The following is a 22,077-nucleotide window of genomic DNA, read 5'->3' on the forward strand; positions in this document are numbered from 1 at the left end:
TGGTTGGATACAAATGCAAGACTCAGACAAACAGCTCTGTGGTTCAAAATGGTTTAGTGAGGTACTTAGCAGAGGTCTGTACATGTGAAGACAGTCCAAAACAAGCAGCAGTACAAAAATGATCAGGCAGAGGCGGAGTCAGGTAAAAAGGCAGGTGATCAAAAGCACAACGAGGCAAGCAGGACTAGAAGAACACATGAACAGAGCTGGAAAGAGGTACAAGGCACATCAATCTGGCAACCAGTGCAATCTAGTGCAACCAGTGAGCCTTATATACCCCCAGGTGATGACCTGCAACTTAGGAATAGGTGTGCGTGGAAAGCACCAGAACAAGGGTGTGGCCAGACAGAGTGAAACACCCACCACCAAGCACCAGGAGGAAGACAAGAGAGATAGGGACAGAGAAAACCCAAGCAGGAAAAAGACCAGCAAGATAACTAGCTAACTAAATCCATAAAACTAAATATCTAAACAAAGCAGAACAGATTAAACATGGCGCAAAAATCCAAACCCTGACACCCAGCCTCTAAGCAAGCACATTGGCAACAGTGGTGATGAAAAATACCCTCGGGCTTTTATTGATTAAAGGAAGAAACCTCAACCAGATCAGACTCAGTGCAGTGACTATCTGCTTTGGTCATCTGAGCAACAATAAAATTGTGAAATAATTAAAACACACACACAACAAATGATGAAATACGCAGACATAGAAATGTTGCAGCCAAGCAACCAGTGGTTGCAGTTCCGCTAATCCGCTAACCACTAATTAGTGAAGCTAACGTTTCTGCTAGCAAATTAGCTTTTCAGCTAACTTTGAAAACCATCAGTAGACCATTCAGCTTCGACTAAATTTATTTCCGCTAACTTTCAGTCCGCTAACATTTTTTTTGCTGGTAAAGTGAGCAAAGTTTAACAGTCAAAATGTTTGTAAACCCTAAAGTCATACATGTTAGTTCCTGTCTGTGTGTCTGCAGCAGTCAGGCAGCTGTGAGGAGCTCAGTCCTCCACCATCTGAGCACTCACCCTGTCTTCACTGCACGTGTCATTTCGGAGCATCAGCAGCAATTCAGATTGTCTCTTCGTTTCTGCTTAAAACTGCACTCCAGTTATCATCTGTCTCAGCGACAGATATCTGAAGCTTTTGTACAACAATCATTTCCACATAAATTCAGCATTATTTCATAATAAAAGACAAGGGAAGCGATCAGGAGCACTGGTGTTCTGTCGAGATGAGTTCCCATTGCGTAAATCAACAGTTAGTGTGTCTGTTTTTTTTTTTTAAAGTGAAAAGACATTTATTGCTGTATTTTTATGTAACGACAAAACTTACATGGGTTTTGTTCTATGGGGAAGCTCAACACGATAGATGAGGTGTAGATTTTACCACTTGCATTGAATGCAACACATTCCTGTATTTATAAATGTAAATACAGAGATATACTGACTATTAATACTATGATTTACTACGTTTTTATAAAGACGATGACCGTGTTTGGGATTTTATTTTTTATTTATATATTTTTAATGTGTTCGTTTTGTGCTTGTAATCGCCTTTGAATTTACCCAGCAACCCCTGCGGTGCTTAAACCTGAAACTGGCTTATCAGTAGCCGACAGTGTACCGAGTCAATACTAAAAGTAAGCAGTTAGCGGTAACGTCCGCTATTTTTTTTTTTTTTCGGTTTAATGTTATAAAAGTTAACTTTTAGAACGTTGGCTGTGCCCACCAATGCAAGCAACCATATACAAATATAGAGTCCGGTGATTACAATGTCCGATACTCAAAACACAACGAAGAGGTGAAGAGCAGAGTCCCGGTGTCGTGGACTACAGTTGGTGAGCTTGTTTTTGTGTTGATGCTGCATTCCCCATTTTCAACAATACACTGATCTCCTAACAGACATGGTCCACATCTCAACAGTTCCCATTAGACCCAACAGGACTCAGTCATGGAGAGATGGATCACAAAAATATGTCACCGACATGCAAAAGAGGAACCCCTGCTGTGCAGTTATGTCTCTTATGTGCACTTACAGCTTTTGCAGTGAAAATTCCAAGATGAAATACAAAGCTTTTAGGTCCACCTATCAAGAATGTTTGGTACAGAAAAATAGATCTGGGTGTCAGATAGTGAATTTCATCTGTTTATGGCATTTGTGCATTTGATACTGCTGTTGAGACATTTTGTCAGGTTAGATCTGAATAACAAATTTTCTCTATGGTGCTTTGAGCAATCCTGGGTTAAATACGTGAGGACACAGCAATACTCCTCTGATGAAACAATGACTGAAACAACCGACAACTCATCATATTTACTGGCAAAAGGCAACATAAGGCCAGGAATATGTCCATCTGCAGATGGGCGAGAAAGTGAGACAGACATTATGTCAACAAATAGTGTTGGAGTGCTTTGTGAAACCAGAGGCAGATATGACATTTAAAATCCCAGTGCAGAGAGAGGACGCAGAAAAGGAGTGAAGTATTGAGAGAGCATGCCAGCATCATGGATTACTTTCACTAATAAACTCTGACTGACATTAAAGAGCTGTGCTTAGTCCTGGATGGTGTCCCAGGCCCCACACATACATGTTGCAAATGCACACAGACATGCGCACAATCAATTCTGGGGATACCATAGAGTCCTATCCCCCATCCCCTGAAAGTTGGCATTCAAAATGGAATGCCTTCATCCTCAGTGTCTCACATTCTCTGGCCGATCCCAGAGCACTCAAAACATTCTGTTTGTGCACTCCAGCATGCTTAACTGGCCACGTTTACGCCACTCACATAGCACATGATGAATTCATTCTACGCCATTATTCTATTTTTTATTTTTTTTTTGGACATGAAGTAGTAGGTTTTCAATTTCAATTTTCAGTTCATTTTCATTTATATAGCACCAAATCACAACAGAGTTGCCTCAAGGTGCTTCACACAAGTAAGGTCTAACCTTACTAATTCCCCAGAACAGCAGTGGTAAGGAAAAACTCCCTCTGAGGAAGAAACCTCAAGCAGACCAGACTCAAAGGGGTGACCCTCTGCTTGAGCCATGCTACAAACATAAATTACAGAAATAATTCACAAAACAAACATACAGGAAATGCTGTTGGTGCACAGGACAGGAAGGTCTCCAGCAAAAATACCACACCCATCTCTGGATAGAGCTGCACCTTAAACAGAGAGAAAAAACAGAATCGGGCATCAGAAAGACGAGAAATACAGTATAATTTGTCAGCAATAAACAAGAAACAGGAAATACTAAGGTGATCACTGGTCATTAGCCCTAAGCTTCACTAAAAGACCCAGAATTTAGGGTTGAGTTGAGGCCGCGGCACGCTCCGAAGGTTCAAGCCTTTAGGATGCTGGTCCTCCTGGTTTTGCTGTATATTTTTGAGACTTGCTTGCTAGCCAGTGACCTAAGGCAATAAGTGGATGGTGTCGGTACTAGGTCTTTTTGGAGGATTCTTGGATACGACTAAATGGCTTTGTATCAAGCAGATGATTACATAGGAGCAATCAGATGAGGACTGCTTTGTTGGGGAAAAGTATGATATTTTAGCTATGTCGTGCATTCCTCTGGGCTTTATCGACTATGCAGTTGCCTCAGTGTTAAGGACCCTAACTACTAGAAGAGCAGGCCCACCATTTCACCTAGTTGTGGTAGATAGCCACTTTCATGTGGCGGGGATGCACTGTGTTTGTGTTTCTGGTGGTTTCGTGGTGTGGTAGATATGGTAATGAATGGAACAACCCTGTGCTCCCAGACCTAACCCGGCTTACCTTTGGTCCAGCATGCAGGCGCCTTAGTGTTGAGGACCCTGGCAACTGGAAAAAACCAAGAGGACACCCACATTCGACCTAGCTGTGGGGGATAGATGGCTACTTTCAGGTGGTGGTGAGGGTCTGGATTTGTGCCGTGGTGGTTGCAGTGTGGAGGAGTCACTGATGTATTGCACCGGCATATGGAATTTTCTTTGGAATTCTGGCATGTTTTCAGGAAGCAGTGGCCTAAATGTTGGAGAAGCAGGCTTATGTCATGTGGGTCATATGTTCAGGTGTCTTTGAGCATCTCTGAGATGTGCATTTGCACCTTGCATGTCAGTGCCTTGACACTGGTGTGTGTGAGAATGAAACAAATGTGAGCCATCATTGTAAAGCACTTTGAGGATTTGCATCAGGTGGAAGCAGTGCTTTTAAAATTGAGTCCATGTACTGTTTTCTACCATCATTACTAACCGACTGTTTCCTGATCAAACAGCTCCACTAATAGTTTTAATTAATCTATGGTTAACAGCAAATATTTTCACCATTTTCATGCCGACGTGCACTGCTCCCTCATTAGATAATAATATGTATAATGATATAAACACGCTCACAGTGACACAGTTAAGGTGACCTTGTAGACAAACATTCCCACACAGAGCACAGGTCAGATTCCACAGAGCATAATGGGCTGTTTAAAAGGGAGCGGCGCGTCAACTGGGCCTGCTGCCTGTCGGACAAAATACTTTCACATTCCCAAACAAAACCACACAGGTCATCTCCTCGACCCTCAGCTACGTCTCCACACACTCAACACTCATTCTTTCTGTCTTGTCAGAGCACCCACGGGAGTGTTCAGGCTGCCACACTCTGACTGATAAGGTGCCTGATGATGTTTGTGGTTCAAACAGATCAGTTGGCTCTCACAGTAGCTGGATTACCAGCCATGAATGCCGGACTTTGACCCCCAGGGGTGCTGTTTGTGGTCATTTGATTGATTAAAAGCTACTTTGAAGTGCTGTGAAGCTTTACCTGGTTCTTGTTACCCCGGCTTGTTGAGAGATCCTACGTACCTTTTGACTGTTGATGTACTTGAAAACATCTAATTTGTTTTCATTCTAAAAGTCGATAAAAACTGTTACTGTTTTCAGTGAAATGTCTCAATTTAACTATCAAAACCTTTAAATGGTACAAGTTGTTGCTGTTTGTCATCCAGTTTTTTCTTTTTCTTTTTTACATCTGTTTTAGATGTTTATAGTGAGAAACAGCACAGAGTGTAATCAGTTTTAAAACTGCAGTGGAACCTCAGTTTTAGAACTTAATTTGTTCCTAAATGGTGTACTTAAACCAAAACCAATTTTCGCATAAGAAACAATGTAAAATGGATTAAAATGTTCCAGGCCCCAAAAAGAACACTGTGTCTTTACTTTTTTTAAACAGCATTTCATGCACAAAAAGCACACACACAAAAAAAACAAATAGGCATGACATTTTATAGAAATTACTGTACAGCAATTATAACAAAATAGACCATTTAATTTCACCTTACCTCGACAGAAGAGAGTTGATATCAGTTCCTCCATCATCATCACAGTACACCAAACTGTACTGCACTGCCGTTATCTTCAGCCAAACAGATCCTGGGTTTCACAATGACACCGACCTTAACAGAATAGAAAATATCACCAAAATTAGACTCTTTCAAAATGTGGAAAAATTCCTCAATTGACAAAAGAACATTATGTACATACGACAATGTTCACACCACCTTCCAAAAAAGAGAGGGGGAGAGAGAAAGAGGTGGTGTGTGTGTGTGTGTGTGAGAGAGAGAGAGGCAAAAATAAAACAGTTGGACATAGGTTGACAATTGTTTTAAAATAAACAGTTCGACTTGAGCTTGTTTTTCTTCTGTTAATCTTTTTCTTTTTTTTTTGTAAATTTTGTAACTATTTATTCTTGCAAAGAATGGCCCAATTTATGTTATGACCCGGCCTCGGGGTGAACCAGGACATAACATAAAAGTGACTCCCCCACTCCCAAAGATGACCAGACTTCCAGGTCAGCAGTCCAAAAATACAACAAATTTATTATTCTTAAGTAAAACTTGAGAGAGAAGGCTGAGAGAAGGCCAAAATAACAAACTACCAAAAACCCTGTTCTTACCTAGTGCTCAGATAAAACAACCAAACAGTGGTCTTACCTAAGGTCCAAAGCAAAAACAAGAGAAAACTATCAAAACAAGGTGGCTTCTCACCCCTACTAACAAAATGTGTTGGACTGCTTTACAAGAACAAATAATTGGCTCACCCCTAGGCCCAGTCAAAACATAATCACTCATTCATTTTATCTTAAATTTTATCTTAAATTTTCATCCTCATTTCCACACCAGGAGCAACATTCGGGAGTAAATCCTAACAGCTCGTGAGCTCACCTGAGCTGAAGTGGGATCCGAAGGTGAAGCCGGAGCTGAAAACCACAGAGGACAATAACGACCAGGAGGAGCAGCAATCGTAAAGTCCCAAAGTTCTTCAACTTACTCCAGCAAAACAAAAATAAATATAACCCAAACGTGAGGGTTTTGATTCTGCCAAAAACAGCAGCACTTTGATAAATCCACGGGTGACCCAAGCCACTAAATTTGGCGATGCTGATTGGCCAAATATTTCCTTAGCAACACACACAATTGGTCCAGGGGCAAAAATTCTGTCGCCCCTGAGATATTAAATTTGGCGATGCTGATTGGCCAAATACTTATTATTTTTTCTTAACAACATACACAATTGGTCATTTCTCTGCACTTCAGAGGGCTGATGAGTGATCGCGCAAGAAGAGAAATTATACATTCTGTGCTTCAGTCTGTGGAAATGCACTGTTGAATGAGAATCAGCTGGTGAAAACGTTGTTTTAATAATTCAGATTACATGTACGCACATACTATTAAGTAAAACTGACATTAATAATACTTTTTAAAAAATATATATTTTAGAATTTTTCCCTCCACATCTGGGAGGGCAGTGCCCAAGCGCCCCCTATGGGCCAGCTGCCACTGAAATCTAGGCTTGCATCTCAGATGTACCTTCTAGCAAATAACTTTCAGGTCTTCTTTTTAAGAAAATCCTCCTCTATACCACTTCACGCGGTTCTGGTACCCCATGCTCTCCCCACAGAAGCACCTCGAGGGACCCAGTCGTACGTCTTTTCCACATCCACAAAACACATGTAGAGTGGTTGATCATTCCCCCAAGACCCTTCTAATATCCTTGTCAGGGTAAAGAGCTGGTCCACCGTTCCACAACCAGGATGGAACCCGCATTGCTCCACCTTGTAGAACTTGGAATTGACATAAATTTGTCATTTGCTCATTGATGGTTGCAGTCTTTGCCTTACTGATTGGTTGATTGATTGAATGGGTGATTGAACTGATCCATCCCTCTCAACACGCTCGGCTACACGCCACAGATTAAGATACCCTCATCTGGATCTCATCACCTCTAACCCGCCTCACCGTTTCATTCAGGAGAAGGAGGCGGCCCTTACAGTGATTGAGGGTTACCCTGCACGGAGGGCGGAGGAGAATAAAAGAAACTTGTAGTATTGAGGGGGCCGTGAATAAAGCAGTGTGTAAAATCCCCTCTGTTAATATCGTGCGGTTTACAAAATAGGAGTCATGCGCTTGAGTGTACTTTTTCTTCAAGCGTCAGTTTGCATCTGTGATACTTGCGGCATGGCTGTGCCGTTCCACTCTCTGAGCCATTTCCTTTCATTTTTTCCAGCTGTAACCTTTGCAATATGTGGCGGGTTGTTGTGGGATGGTTAACAAGCGTAAAGGCCATACGTCAGTTTGGGTAAAAAGAGTTACCCAATGTTAATTGCAAAATGTTGTATTTCCCGAAACCCAGAGACTTCCACTAAACTGTTAGCAGTCTACCCCTCTAAACAAGAATGAAAAAGACAGAAAAGATGCAGGTTGAGTGGTTTATTGTGTTTTATAGTTTAAGTGAAGATTAAAAGTCACATTCATCTACGTTTTATTTTTACTGTAAGTATAGAAGAGAAGAAATCGTAATCACTTTAACACAAGCTACTGAATTGCTTCACAAGATGAGAAGTATTTTAATAACTACAAATTTACCTTTTTTACACATGAAAACAACAAGCCACAAAAAATATTGCAGTCCCCCTTTAGCCAGAGTCACAGGTGAGAAGTGATACATAGTGTTACAAAGTGTTGCACTGTGCTACAGCGTTATAGGGTCTTACTTCCTGTTACAGAGTGCTACGTACTGTTTTGTAGTGTTAAAAAGTATTAGTGTTACATATTTACATGTTGTTGCATCGTGTTACAAGGTATTACGTGGTGTTACATGGTCGTACATAGTGTTGCACACTGTTCTAAAGTGTTACATTGTTACATAGTGGTACATAGTGGTACATGGTCGTACATAGTGTTGCACACTGTTCTAAAGTGTTACATTGTTACATAGTGGTACATGGTCGTACATAGTGCTACACACTGTTACATTGTTGATATAGTGTTACATAGGTTTGTGCTCACTTAAATATATAACTATACACTCAGGCAGACACTTCTTAAATTCCTCCAATAAAATGAGCTCCCAGAGCTGTACAAAATCCTGTACTTTGCTGGCCTGGCACCACTTATCAAACAGCACGCTTTTCTCACGTGCAAACTCCACATAGGTTTGGTTAACATTTTTCCCACAATTTCTAAATTTCTGTTTGTATGCCTCAGGTACCAACAAAGGCACGCAGCACCGTGGACTTAACAATGTCATGATTTAGACTTTGATCTACTGGAAGGGTAGCACACACCTCCTGAGCTTTTCCCACCAATTTACATTGCAGGAGCAAAGACCACACATCCTTTGGCCAGTTCAGCTTGGCCGCTACACACTCAAAAGTGCTAAAATATGAGTCCACCTCCGACTCCCTGAATGGAGGCACTAGCACAATGTGCCGACTCACATCAAAATTCCCATGGGAGGAGTACGGGGTTTGTGGATCAACCGGTGAACTGGGAGTGACAGTTCCAAGGCTCTTACCTGAAGGTGCATTGCCTGTACCTCCAACTCCCAATTTCTCACCTCCAACCCTTGACCTTTCACCTTCACCTCCTGACTTTTCAACTCCACCTCTTTAATACAGAGTGTCAGCTGAAGCTCTTCCACCGACACTCCTGGCTTAAGGGCAGGATCTGCAGGGCATGGCTTGTTGGGAGATACTGCCTCATGGAGCTTCACGCAAGTTTCCACCATGCCCTCCAATGGAGGCAAGTCCACCAACAAACCCTGTGTTCCCAGCTCCTCCTCCAAGATGTCTCACAGTTCCGCCTTTTTAGCACTTAAGGGCACCTGCACATTAAACAGGTTGGCAATCAACAACAGATCCACCTTCCTGCACCTGTGCAGCTGCTGCTGAGTGGGATGTTTGACAAAGCTATTCAAATCAAATTCCATAGTCCACAACAGATATCAACTAAGAAAAGGTGAGGAAAAACTTACCAACTGACGACTACCCAACGGAAAAAAGAAAACCCCCCAAAATAATAATAATAATAAAAATCCCTTGGTGGATTGGACAAGCCCCCAATTTATGTTATGACCGGGTCTGGGGGTGAACCAAGACATAACATAAAAGTGACTCCCCCACTCCCAAGGATGACCAGACTCCAAAATCTACAGTCCAAAATATAGAAGATTTATTATTCTTAAATAAAACTTCAACATGAGAAAAAGGCCAAAATGACAAACAAAACAAACTACCAAAAACCCTGTTCTTACTTAGTGCTCAAATAAAACAACCAAACAACAGTGGTCTTACCTAAGCTCCTAAGCAAAAACAAGAGAAAACTATCAAAATAACGTGGCTTCTCACCCCTACTAACAAAAAGTGTTGGACTGCTTTTCAAAAACAAATAATTACAACATTTACAAAAAAGACTACAAAAAGATTAGCAAACAAAAGCCAAGTGTCCTTGGACACACTTCGGCTGGGAGCAGGAAGAGGGTGAAGCACTGGAGGTTGGTTTCAGCCTTCCTTATCCTTTTGTTAAGCTCTGACACAACGAATCACGTGATAAATCTGTTATTGCGTCCAAACAAAACACTTATGTTTATGTAAATTGACAAGATTCATTTCATAAATGGTCGGTACAGCCGCTACAGAGTCAGCAATCAAAACACTGCCAGGGTAGGGGGCCTACCTGATCAGTTGTAGCTAGGGTTGGGTATCGAGAACTGGTTCTTTTCAAGTATTGTTAATAAATGATTCGGTCCACCGACATCAATAGCCTTAATGCTCAACAATTCCCTTATCGGTCCTTCAGAGCAGCCGTTGTTTTTGAGGGTGTTTGTCGGGGAAATGATCATTCCTCTACGTTGATTACAGACCCTGCAACGGCTCTGTAATCAACCATTTCTGCAGCGCAAGTCCAGTTTGAACAATGAGCCAGAGCTTCTGTCTTTATGAAAAGCTAATCCACTAACAAAAAAGTTAGCTTTGCTAATTAGCGGTTAGTAGATTAGCAGAACTGTGCCCACCACTGCAATGCTGATTTCTGGCACCTGATTGTTTACCTTCATGGCTAATAAATGAATTGAATACCCAATTGGAGCATGCTATAGTGAGTAATCTGTGGTAATAGTGACATCATAGACTGCTATAACCCATCAGAATTTTTTTAATGTAAAAAAAAAAATCATGAAGCAATCCACCCAAGTGAATGAGATGGAATTTATACAGTTAAGGACTAATATGTGCCTGAATGGAGTCCGATATGTGGCCCCAGTAGGGGACTCCATTGTTCTGCTGGGGGATTTCAAAGCACACGGCCAATGACAGAGACACCTGGAGAGGCGTAATTGGGAGGAACGACCTCCCCCCATCTAAACCCGAATGGTCGTTTGTTATTGGACTTCTGTGCTCATCACGGACTGTCCATAAAGAACACCATGTTCGAACATAAGGATGCTCATAAATGTACATGGTACCAGAGCACACTAGGCTGAAGATCAATGATTGATTTTGTGATCATATCATTGGATCTGAGGCCACATGTTCTGGACACAGGTGAAGAGAGGAGCAGAACTGTCAACTGATCACCATCTGGTGGTGAGTTGGATCGTAAGGTGGGGGAAGACTTTGGACAGACCTGGGAAGCTCAAACAGATAGTGCAGGTGAACTGGGAATGTCTGGAGGAGGCCACTGTCTGACAGATCTTCAACTCACACCTCCAGTGGAGCTTTTCTAGCATCCCTGTGGAGATTGGTGGCATTGAACCAGAATAGGCAATGTTCAAAGATTCCATTGCTGAAGCTGCAGCAGGGAGCTGTGGCCTGTAGGTCTTAGGTGCCTCAAGGGGCGGCATCCCTCAAATAATGTGGTGGACACTGGTGGATCATGATAGAACGGTGTCCTGTGAAATAGGGGTAGTACACAATGTTACAGTGTTGACGTAGTGTTACACACTGTGTCAACACTGTTACACACTGACAGTGTGTAACTGTTAACTGAAGGTGAAGGACTCCTGTCAGTGTTTAACACTGACAGGAGTCCTTCCGAGATATGTTATCTCGGAGGACTCCGTAGGGAGTTGCTAGGTGCCAACAGGCCTGAAATGCAGCAGCCTGTGCTGTGGGGGAGGCAAAACAGTGGATGTGAGAGGAGTTCGGAGCAATCCTGGAGAAGGACTTTTGGTTGGCACCAAGGTGCTTCTGGCAGACCTTGACACACCTCAGGAGGGGAAAACGGGGAACCATCCAAGCTGTCTACAATAAGGATGGGACTCTGTTGACCTCAACTGAGGATGTAATCCATTGCTGGAAGGAACACTTTGAGGAACTCCTGCATCAGACTGGAGGGCCCTCTATAGTAGGGGCAGAGCTGGAAGCTGATGGAGGATTTTCATCAGTTTCCCTGGTGGAAGTCACTGAGGTAGTCAAACAACTCCGCAGTGGTTGATGAGGTCCATCCAGAAATGCTGAAGGGTGTGGAGGGATTATGTTGGATGGGACGTGCACTTCAGCGTGCACTGGGGCGGTTTGCAGCCGAGTGTGAAGCGTCCGGGATGAAAATCGGCACCTCCAAATCCGAGGCCATGGTTCTTGACCGGAAAAAGGTGCTTTGCCCTCTTCAGGTCGGTGGAGTGTCCTTGCCTCAAGTGGAGGAGTTTAAGTATCTCGGGGTCTTGTTCACGAGTGAGGGACGGCTGGAGCGTGAGATCAATAGACGGATCGGTGCAGCATCTGCAGTGATGCGGTCGCTGTATCGGACCATCATGGTGAAGAGAGAGCTGAGTAGGGGGGCAAAACTCTCGATTTACCGATCGATCTACGTTCCGATCCTCACCTATGATCATGAGATTTGGCTCATGACCAAAAGAACGAGATCACGAGTACAAGCGGCCGAGATGAGTTTCCTCCGCAGGGTGGCTGGGCGCTCCCTTAGAGATAGGGTGAGGAGCTTGGTCACTCGGGAGGAGCTCGGAGTCGAGCCGCTGCTCCTCCAGGTCGAAAGGAGTCAGTTGAGGTGGCTCGGGCATCTTTTCCGGATGCCCCCTGGACGCCTCACTGGAGAGGTGTTCCGGGCAAGTCCCATTGGGAGGAGGCCCCGGGGAAGACCCAGGATACACTGGAGGGACTATATCTCTCGGCTGGCTTGGGAATGCCTCGGGGTTCCCCCAGAGGAGCTGGGGGAGGTGTGTGTGGATCGGGAGGTCTGGGCAGCTTTGCTTGAGCTGCTGCCCCCGCGACCTGACTCCGGATTTTTAAGGGGGACCAGAGAGTGTGTGCCAATTACAGGGGCATCACACTACTCCTCCCTGGTAAAGTCTACTCCAAGGTGCTGGAAAGGAGAGTTCGGCTGATAGTCAAATCTCTGATTGAAAAGGAACAGTGCAGGTTACGTCCTGCTTGTGAAACAATCGACCAGCTCTTCACTCTGACAAGGATCCTGGAGGGTGCCTGGGCGTATGCCCATCCAGTCTACATGTGTTTTGTGGACTTGGAGAAGGCGTATTATTGGGTACCCCGGGAGATACTGTGGGAGATGCTGTGGGAGTATGGAGTGAGGGGGTCCTTTCTCAGGGCCATCCAATCTCTGTACTCACAAAGCGAGAGCTGTGTTCGGGTGCTCGGCGGAAAGTCGGACTCGTTTCTGGTGGGGGTTGGCCTCCGCCAGGGCTGTGCCTTGTCACCAATCCTGTTTGTGATATTCATGGACAGGATATTGAGGTGTATCGGGGAAGGACGGTTTCCAGTTTGGTGGGCTCAGGGTCTCACCACTGCTTTTTGCAGATGATGTGTTCCTACTGGCTTCATTGGCCTCTGACCTCCAATACTCACTGGATCGGTTCGCAGCTGAGTGTGAAGCGGCTGGGATGAGGATCAGCACCTCTAAATCTGAGGCCATAGTTCTCAGAAGGAAACCGATGGATTGCCTACTCCAAGTAGGGAATGCGGCCTTGCCCCAAGTGAAGGAGTACAACGGTGTATTGTTCATGTGTGAGGGGACAATGGAGCGTGAGATTGCCCAGCGAATTAGCACAGCAGGGGTGGTATTGCATTCGTTCTGTCGTACTGTTGTGACAAAAAGTGAGCTGAGCCAAAAGGCGAAGCTCTCGATCTACTGGTCAATCTTCCTTCCTACTCTCACTTATGGTCATGAGGGTTGGATCATGACCAAAAGAACTAGATTGCAGGTACAAGCAGCCGAAATGGGCTTCCTTAGGGTGGCTGATGTCTCCCTTAGAGATAGGGTGAGAAGCTCGGTCATCCGTGGGAAGCTCGGACTAGAGCCGCTGCCCCTTTACGTTGAACAGAGCCAGCTGAGGTGCTTCGGGCATCTGGTAAGGATGCCTCCTGGGAGGTGTTCCAGGCACATCCATCTGGGAGGAGACCTCAGGGAAGACCCAATGCTAGGTGGAGAGATTATATCTCCACAATGGCCTGGGAATGCCTCGGGATCCTCCAATCAGAGGTGGTCAATGTGGCACGGGACCCCGCGACCCAATCCCGGATAAGCGCTGAAGATGAGTGAGTGAGTAAGGATGAATATCTATCTTTTTCTTTCATTTTACATGTGGCTTTTGTTATTTCATTCATGCATCTTGCAATAAATAGTTTCTGTTTGAATGTGAATGTGGCTGTATAGTCCCCGTTGCTGCCAAATTAAAATGACAGGCTGAAATTAAAATTCAGTGCAGATTGTTTTCTGTTTGGGGCAGAGCAGTTTCACTGAACTGAGTGGGAAGCCGTCATGCAGAGCAGTGTGCACTAGCTGTGCGCCGGGGGAGCGGGAGAAGAATGTCATGGCTGTGTGATCTAACACACTGTGTTTGTAGGAGACTCACTGCGGCCACATGAGACACACATCACAAGGCCACACAGCACAGCACCGTGCACAGGTCCACTCCTTGTTCACACAAAAGCATCGTGGAGGTTTGAGCACAGGCTGTATGGAGTATTTGTTGCACAACAGAACAGTATTGGAGCGCACACACACACACACACACACACACACACACACACAAATCATGCATCTGTTTTATTTGTACTCCAATGTAACAGGGTCCAAGTGCGCAGATGAGGTTCACGTTATAGTACAGCTGACACTTTACACACAGTGGAATAACAGGTGTTAAAGGGTACAATATTCATATATACAGTATGTTAATCCACCTGTCACAGCAAACTTACAGCATTATGTCTTCTTTGAAAGCTTTTTCTTGCTCACCCTGTTGGTGTGCACCTTGTGTGCTGATTGGACAGGTGACACTCTGATTGATTTTGTTGTGTGCTTACAAAATGTCCATGAATTATAAACCTGATACATGATGCAGCATGGTGCCTCAGCGTTAAAGTCCCCAGACACGAGAGAAGGCAAAGAGGTCACACCTGTAACTTTCAAAAGGTGAGGTTTGATTGGTCGTCTGCCTGGTCGCTATTCAAGACCCAAGGCGGTTTTGTAGTGTGCACGGCAACGGCACATGCTTCCCAGCCCAGACCAGAGCTGAACTCAGAATGACCATGTACTAACTAAGAAGCTGCGATTTCAAACCTTGCTGCTGATCTTCTTGAGCTGAAGCTCTGATTTGACTGTGCTTATGTGAAATAAAAACAAAACAGAAGACCTACAAAATATGCGTCTTTATTTTTGTATTTGTTTTTTTCCACAGGAGAAAATGTTGTGAAGGATTCAGGTTCGTGATGGGCCAGTGCATACCTGAAAGTAGGTAAACACTTTACACACTGTCTCACATCCAGTCCACGAACTCAGAACACACATTGGCTGTTTTATGGTTTCCAATCACATCGCTTTAAAAGAAACAGCTGACTGCAAAAAAAATCACATTTTCTGGATTTGCAGTTATGAAAGAATCAATACTTTGACAAGTTTGGAGGAATTATTAAATCCTAAGAATTTAATGTTTGTGGTTGTCTTCTAGCAGGATAACAAATGAACTGTTGAATATTCATTCACTTTCAGTACCAATAGCCTGTCCTAGTGGTCATAGGGCATGAGGCTGGGTACACCCTGAACAGGACTCCAGTGTATCACAGGGGCACACATTCACAGACAAACACATTCACCGTCACTCACATACCTACCATCAATTTAGTCATGATTCACCTAACCTGCATATTTTGAAGTGGGAGGAAACTGGAGCACCCAGAGGGAACCCACACAGACACTGGGAGAACATGCAAACTCAACACAGAAAGGACCAGGTGGGATGTGATCTCACAACCTTCTTGCTGTGAGGCAACAATGCGAACCACTAAGCCACTGTACCACCCACTGACAGGCTGTGAGGATGCCTGGCACCAGAATAGGGTGGACTCACATTGCAGACTCCCAAACCAGGCACTGGAGTAAAAGAGTTAATCTTTAATTCAGGCCAAGGTACGGTGCACAGGTTGTCAGTCAGCAGAGTAACGGTACAGACAGGGCTAGGCAAAAACGGAGTCATGATCAAGCAGGGTCCAAAGGCACGAGCAAACACAGATGTCATGGCTGAGGCAAAAAGGCGCAGTCAAAAATACAAAGCAAGATCTAGGTACATGGCAAGACTCAGGAGCTGGTAAGTGTGTAAAGACAACAAACTAGCAAAGGAGTGGTGGCTGGAAGGAGTTTGGTGACAGGGATGCCGGTAACGTGTTACTCTAATCTAACCACTTTTTTTAGTAACGAGTAATCTAACACATTAATCTTTCCAAATCAGTAATCAAATTAAAGTTACTTCTCCAAGTCACTGTGCATTACTATTATTTTTGCATTGTGGGTCGATAGCAGCATTAAACTTGGTCCGTGGGCAGGGGGTCAGGGTTCGACTGAACTGCCCACTTTAAGCAAGCTGTGAGGTTTTCATCTGCGGTTTTCTGCAGTAGCTACGACTTGTCACCTCTTAAAGCGCGGTGACAACAGCACACCTGCACTGAGCTTTACAAAGACATTTCTATGCTTTTTTTCCTCTATTTAGAATTCTGAGCTGAGCCGCTCCGTTTCTGCTCGCTAAAAACAACTGATCCTCTGCGACGCGTCAACAACTAACACTATTTTCCACTCAAATGCACCTAAAGTCTCTTTCTGAGGACCACATGATGTGAAAACGCAATAAAACTTTATTACCTGTAAATCTGGTCATGTTTTCTGCATAAATAAATGTTATCCATTCTTTGTGCTCAGACGCCAAAGCAGGGGCGAATCCAGATGGAATGGGGGTGTGGGGCAGGGAGGTGCCCCCCCCCCACACAACACCCCTAGATTAAAGGTCCAGTTTTGAAGCCTTTTTTTTTACTACAACTACTAATAGTACTTATAATAATAATAATAATAATAATAATAATTTCGACAAGTAAAATGTTTAGAGAGAATTTAAATGTTAGAGAAATGTTAGAAAGAATTTAATAGTTACATTTATAAACAATGTAGGTTAGAAATTGCAAGTTTTACTGTCACAGTGCTGTCAACAGTTAAATATGAGGTCAAGAAAGAGGTCTTTATTTTACTTTTTATAAAACAAGTATTTATTTTCATTGAAGTCAAGAAAGGGTGACTATAAAGTGAGTTTTGGCAAAACAGGTATCATTGTCATGTTGAGGTGGCAGAGGGTTGTTGTCGGCAGCTGGGGAAAGTAACTAAAAAGTAACTAGTAATCTAACTTAGTTACTTTTATAATTGAGTAATCAGTAAAGTACGTTACTTTTTCAAGGAGTAATCAGTAATTGGATTACTTTTTCAAAGTAACTGTGGCAACACTGGGTGGTGATTAGGTAACAAGGTGCAGGTGCAGGAGAGAAATCTAGAAAGGGGGTGTGGCCGGAGGACAAAGATAGTGCAAGCTAGTGAGGTGGAGAAACACAAAGTGGAGTGATGTAAGACACAAAGACGTGAACAGGTGCAAAGAGCATGAGTGAATGGAAACACATAGCAGAAAGAGTCACAGTGAGAGATGAAGACACAAGAGCTGGTGCAGGGGCATGGAGTGACAACACAATCAAAAAGGATGAGGGAAATCTGAGAATAAAGATAAGTTAGAAACCGAGCACAGAATACAATACTAATATGACAAGGAACAAACTGAGCATAACATGTGAACCGTCAGAAAATAAGTACTGAAGCAAAACTACATAGGAACTGATAAGACAGCAATAAGGAAATAAACACTAAGACAAAACTAAACTGGAAATGACTAAGACTAAGAAAACACAGTGGCTATAAGTAAAACAGAAAAGTGATTAACAGAAAACAAAACCCGATACTATAGCATAACTGATAATATCACAAATGAGAAGAACAAAATAAACAAGTGATAAGCTAATGATTAATGAAAACACAGACTGGCTGAACAAAACAAGAACGGAACTGAACCATGGCTAAAGTATGAAAAGTAATAAAGATACAAAGTAGCAAAACTAAACAGAACATAAACACTTTACAAAAATAAAACACTAATAACTCAAGGCCGGGGCAGATGGTGGGTAAAAGAAAGGTGGAGGGGATAAAACCATAACCCGGATCAGGGCCGAAACCTGACACCTGCTGTTGAACCATTTTTTTTAAAAACATTGTGGATTGTGCATTTCATAAATTTGAGACATTACCAAGGAAGAACCTATTAATTTTGGGAGCACCCCGAATAACATGGTGTGTCCAGGTTTTTTTTTTTTTTTAACTTTTCAGATAATGCATAATAATAATAATAATAATAATAATAATAACAACAACAACAAGCGCAATCAGAGATTTCTGACATCCGCCAATCCAGATCCGGATCACCTCCAAAATGCAGTGGAGTCTTCCATGCCCTAATATCTATCTGTGGTGCAAATTTGGTGAGAATGTGTGAAGTAGTTTTGACGTAATCCTTCAAAACGTATATAAAGGGAAATCTTGATCTGGCGTCGCAGACTGAACGGTCCGCCCCTAAAAATCGGTCCGCCTTTTGCATCTGCGCATGCATCATTTCAGACCACAGCAGCACGTCTGAGAGAGTCTCTTCACCCAAAGCATTCAAATGGATTAATGAGATTATTAACCATCAGATGATAAAGGTAAAATCTCTTAAATCATTCTAAAGTCAGTTTTAAGCAGAAACGAGGTCATTTTAAGCAGGAACTAGGCAAAATTCCGTGATGGTTTGAAATTTCTGACGCACAGTGAACGCATCAGCTAGCAGCTCGTGTCGCCGCGGCGCTCTGATCCCTTCCACTGCCTATTATGATGAAATAATGCTGAATTTATGTGGAAAAGATTGTTGTACAGAAGCTTCAGATAACTGTCACTGAGATAGATGATGACTGGTGTCCAGTTTGAAACACAAACAAGGTGTTAATGCATGAATCGCGTCATCGGGGGGGGGGACCGATTTTTAGTGGGACTGTTCGGTCTGCAACACCGGATCTGGATCACCTCCAAAATTTTATGGAGTCTTCCATGCCATATATGTATCAATGGTGAATATTTGGTGAGAATCCGTGAAGTAGTTTTGACATAATCCTTCAAAGCCTATAAAGTGAAACTTGATCCAGAACCTGGATCTGGATCACCTCCAAAATTTTATGGAGTCTTCCATGGCCTAATATCTATCTGTGGTGAAAATCTGTGCAGTAGTTTTGGTGAAAGCCTGCTAACAGACAGACAGACAGACAGACAAATAGACAAGAGCAATCAGAGATTTTTGACATCTGCCAGTGTGGATCCGGATCACCTCCAAAATTCAGAGGAGTTGTCCATTACCTAATATCTATTTGTGGTACAAATTTGGTGAGTTGACAGGCAGCAACTTACTCAGATCTCTTGTCATGAAGACTGGCACGTCTGAATCCTTCTCTCGGAGTAATTTGAGGATATCTTCAAAGTTTTGTTCCTTTTTATTTGGTCCTTCCCTGATTCTCCTAGATGAAGTGTTTTCATCCACACACAGGTCAAACAGCTTTTTCTTGGAGCTCCCAAAGCCCTCATCAACATATGTTGCCAAGCACAGCTGTATAATCAAGTCCGTAGGCAACAAATCCAGCTTGTTGGTCAAGAAGCACAGCAACTCATCAATAAAGCAGCCATGTTTGTTTACATTTGAGGTCGTATCACCGTCCGGTCTGGCGCCAGAGCCTGCCATTTTCAAACTAGCTGACTTTCTCAACATCCAAACGTGCATAATAAAAGTCACTTCTGAGACACAAATACAGAGGTAATATGTTCCCACACTGTCTTCAATATGTTACGTCACTGATAGCCGTACCATATGAGTGGTGCGCCAATTGTAAACAACAAATTTTGTGATAAATCTCATGATTGATTAGCCAGCTGACTAGCCAGCTGGTTTTCTCAAAGAAAACAAATCAGCCATGAATCTTAATAACATTGTGTCATTTATGCATTTTGCATGATCTCTGCATTATTCTCTCTCTAGTGTTGTTCTCTGTGAGTTGTTGTTGTTCTCTGTATTGTCTGATTAATTCTCCCTCATTGTAAATAGCATCTGGCATATAATATTCCTGTGTTTCAATATTTGATGGCCTCTGAGTTAACATTCCTGCTCCTTCTGTCTCTCTGGTCTTTGGCTCCCTCTTATGCTGTCCTTTTGCACTTTCCGCTCTCATATGTGTTTTAATCACATTAATTTCCACATCTGTCACCCACTGTCATCGTGTCACCTTTGCTGCATTAAAAAGTACATTTCCACATTTTTCTAATGTCCATTGTCTTGGTACTGCTTTCCTGTTACAGACCTCTGTTGATGTCTATTGTTCCTGTTTTTGGCCTGCCATTTTGAATTGACTGCTTGGTATGAAAGCCTTTTGTTGCTTGCATGTTACTACATGTTTTTGGATAACTCTGTAGCTCCCCCCATGAAAGACTATCACCTTTTGGAGTGATCTCCTGTATTTTTGGCCTTTAACAGATTCCTGATTCAAAATAAGCAACACTGGTTTTCATCATTTGACCTGTTTTTTATGCGGGGGTCACAGCTTTGTACTGACCATTTGGGGTTTGATTCAGGTGTGTGCTTCAGGTTGCCTGTCTGTGTCCTTGGACAAGACACTTCATCTGCATTGTCTCAGTCCACCTACCTGTAAATGGGGCCAGCCTTCACTGATGTAGTGACCTGTGATCGACTTATGTCCCATCCAAGGGTGGTAGCACAGTCTCATGTGCTTCACGCTACGAGTCTGCGGGCCAACATGGTTATATGTGCAACCCCCCACCTGACCCACAGTTCTATAATCCTATATTTTTCTGAAGCCTTAGTGTCCCATTACTGAAAGTGAATGTTAACATTGAAAATGTTGGAATGCACTACCTATTAACACATAACAAATAGACATAGCCTATAACTGCCATTATCAAATTTTTCACTGAGATATATAAGGTTACAGGCTATACAAACAAAGTAAGTCTCAAGTATTCTTAGTGTAAAATAATATTCACCCCCGCCGTGTCCACGCCCCTCACCCCCCCCCCAACTTTAGCATTCCTGGTTCAGTTTGATCAGTCTGTTTTAATTTCCCTTAAATTAACATGTAAACCATTAATAACCACCAAGTTTTTATTTAACAGTGTTTTTAGCTGTGAACAGTGTCTCAGTGTCGTGGTTACCAAGAATAACTGCAGTGAAAATACAAATAGGCACTGAAAATGTATTCCAAAATAAACATGTAATGTAAAAAATGGAAAACCAGAGACCAAACTCCTCAACATGGTGTTTTGTGTGTGTGTGTGTGTGCGTGCGCGCACACGCACATGTTCGTTTGTGTGTGTGTGTGTGTGTGTGTGCGTGCGCGCACACGCACATGTTCGTTTGTGCTTGTGTGCATGTGAATTCATGCACATGAGTGGCATTTGACAGTTGTTTGACTCACCGTTTGAGTGATATACTACTCCTACTTGAATTAATGGACCCATGTAGTCTTGGAGGTCTACCAGGTCTAATCATCTCCAGGTGTCCGCAAACACATGCCTCCCCTTCATGTTTGTCATCTCCAGTGTAATTCCCTCAATGAACTCTGGTAAAAAGAGTTGGAAGCTGGACTTGGTGTCATCCACACGAGAGGTTGCACACTGTGTTGGCCATGAGGTCATCATTATGATGTTTTCCACTCTTGCAGTACCTCCTCTGTCCTGGAGGGATGAAGACCAGAGCAAGTCTCCACTCTGGGACTAGATTGTTTCCTCAGGTGCCTCTTCCTCTCCATCTGTTGACTGGTCAGTCTCCTCAAAGTCTGGATCAAAATCAGTGTGGTCTTCCACTTCCAAGACATCCTCCTCTATCTGTGGTTCAACTTTAGTTTCCACTTCATCTTGTTCTAAAATCTGGTCCAGAGCCTCTCTGACAGAAAACCACCTGGTCAGCCTTCTCATTGTGCTCAAAGGAGTGCAAGGCAAACATCAAGCTATAGTTTGGTGGTCTGTGTGAAGACATGATACACTGATTTGTCTGGAAGGCGTAGTTCACATGGGGGGAAGGGGGGTAGGCACCGAAAAGAGATGGGATTACAGACACCTGTCTATTCTGTGTGACGATATGAGACATTGTTTCATCAGCAAAGTGGTTCATGTGGGAGGATTGGCACATAAGCACAGGAAAGAGATGTCAAAAGACACTGTTCATTCTGAAGTGTGTGGTGTGTGTGTGTGTGGGGGGGGGGGGTGCATGGGGATGTTTTTGTCATCCTGTGGATGAATATAATCCAGATACTCATTCATTTCCTATGGTGGTCACTTTTGACTAAGAGCACCACAGGTATAACAAGGTTGACTAAACCACTCAAAATTCAATAAAAGTGGTGATCATCA

At 43.2% G+C, this 22,077-nt stretch overlaps 1 long non-coding RNA gene and 1 pseudogene across 1 annotated transcript; one reads left to right on the plus strand and one right to left on the minus strand.

Annotated features, from left to right (window-relative positions):
- The window catches only part of LOC117523949, a 133,249-nt pseudogene that overhangs the window by 87,344 nt on the left and 23,828 nt on the right, over nt 1-22,077 (plus strand).
- Nucleotides 565-20,604, minus strand: LOC117523951. The gene is made up of 4 exons (XR_004564649.1): nt 20,593-20,604; nt 9,542-9,552; nt 8,957-8,958; nt 565-641 (listed from the first exon to the last, which is right to left on the minus strand). It is a non-coding gene; the product is annotated as an uncharacterized LOC117523951 (long non-coding RNA).

Source organism: Thalassophryne amazonica, chromosome 2 (assembly GCF_902500255.1).
Source record: "Thalassophryne amazonica chromosome 2, fThaAma1.1, whole genome shotgun sequence".
In the NCBI taxonomy this organism is placed as follows: Eukaryota; Metazoa; Chordata; class Actinopteri; order Batrachoidiformes; family Batrachoididae; genus Thalassophryne; species Thalassophryne amazonica.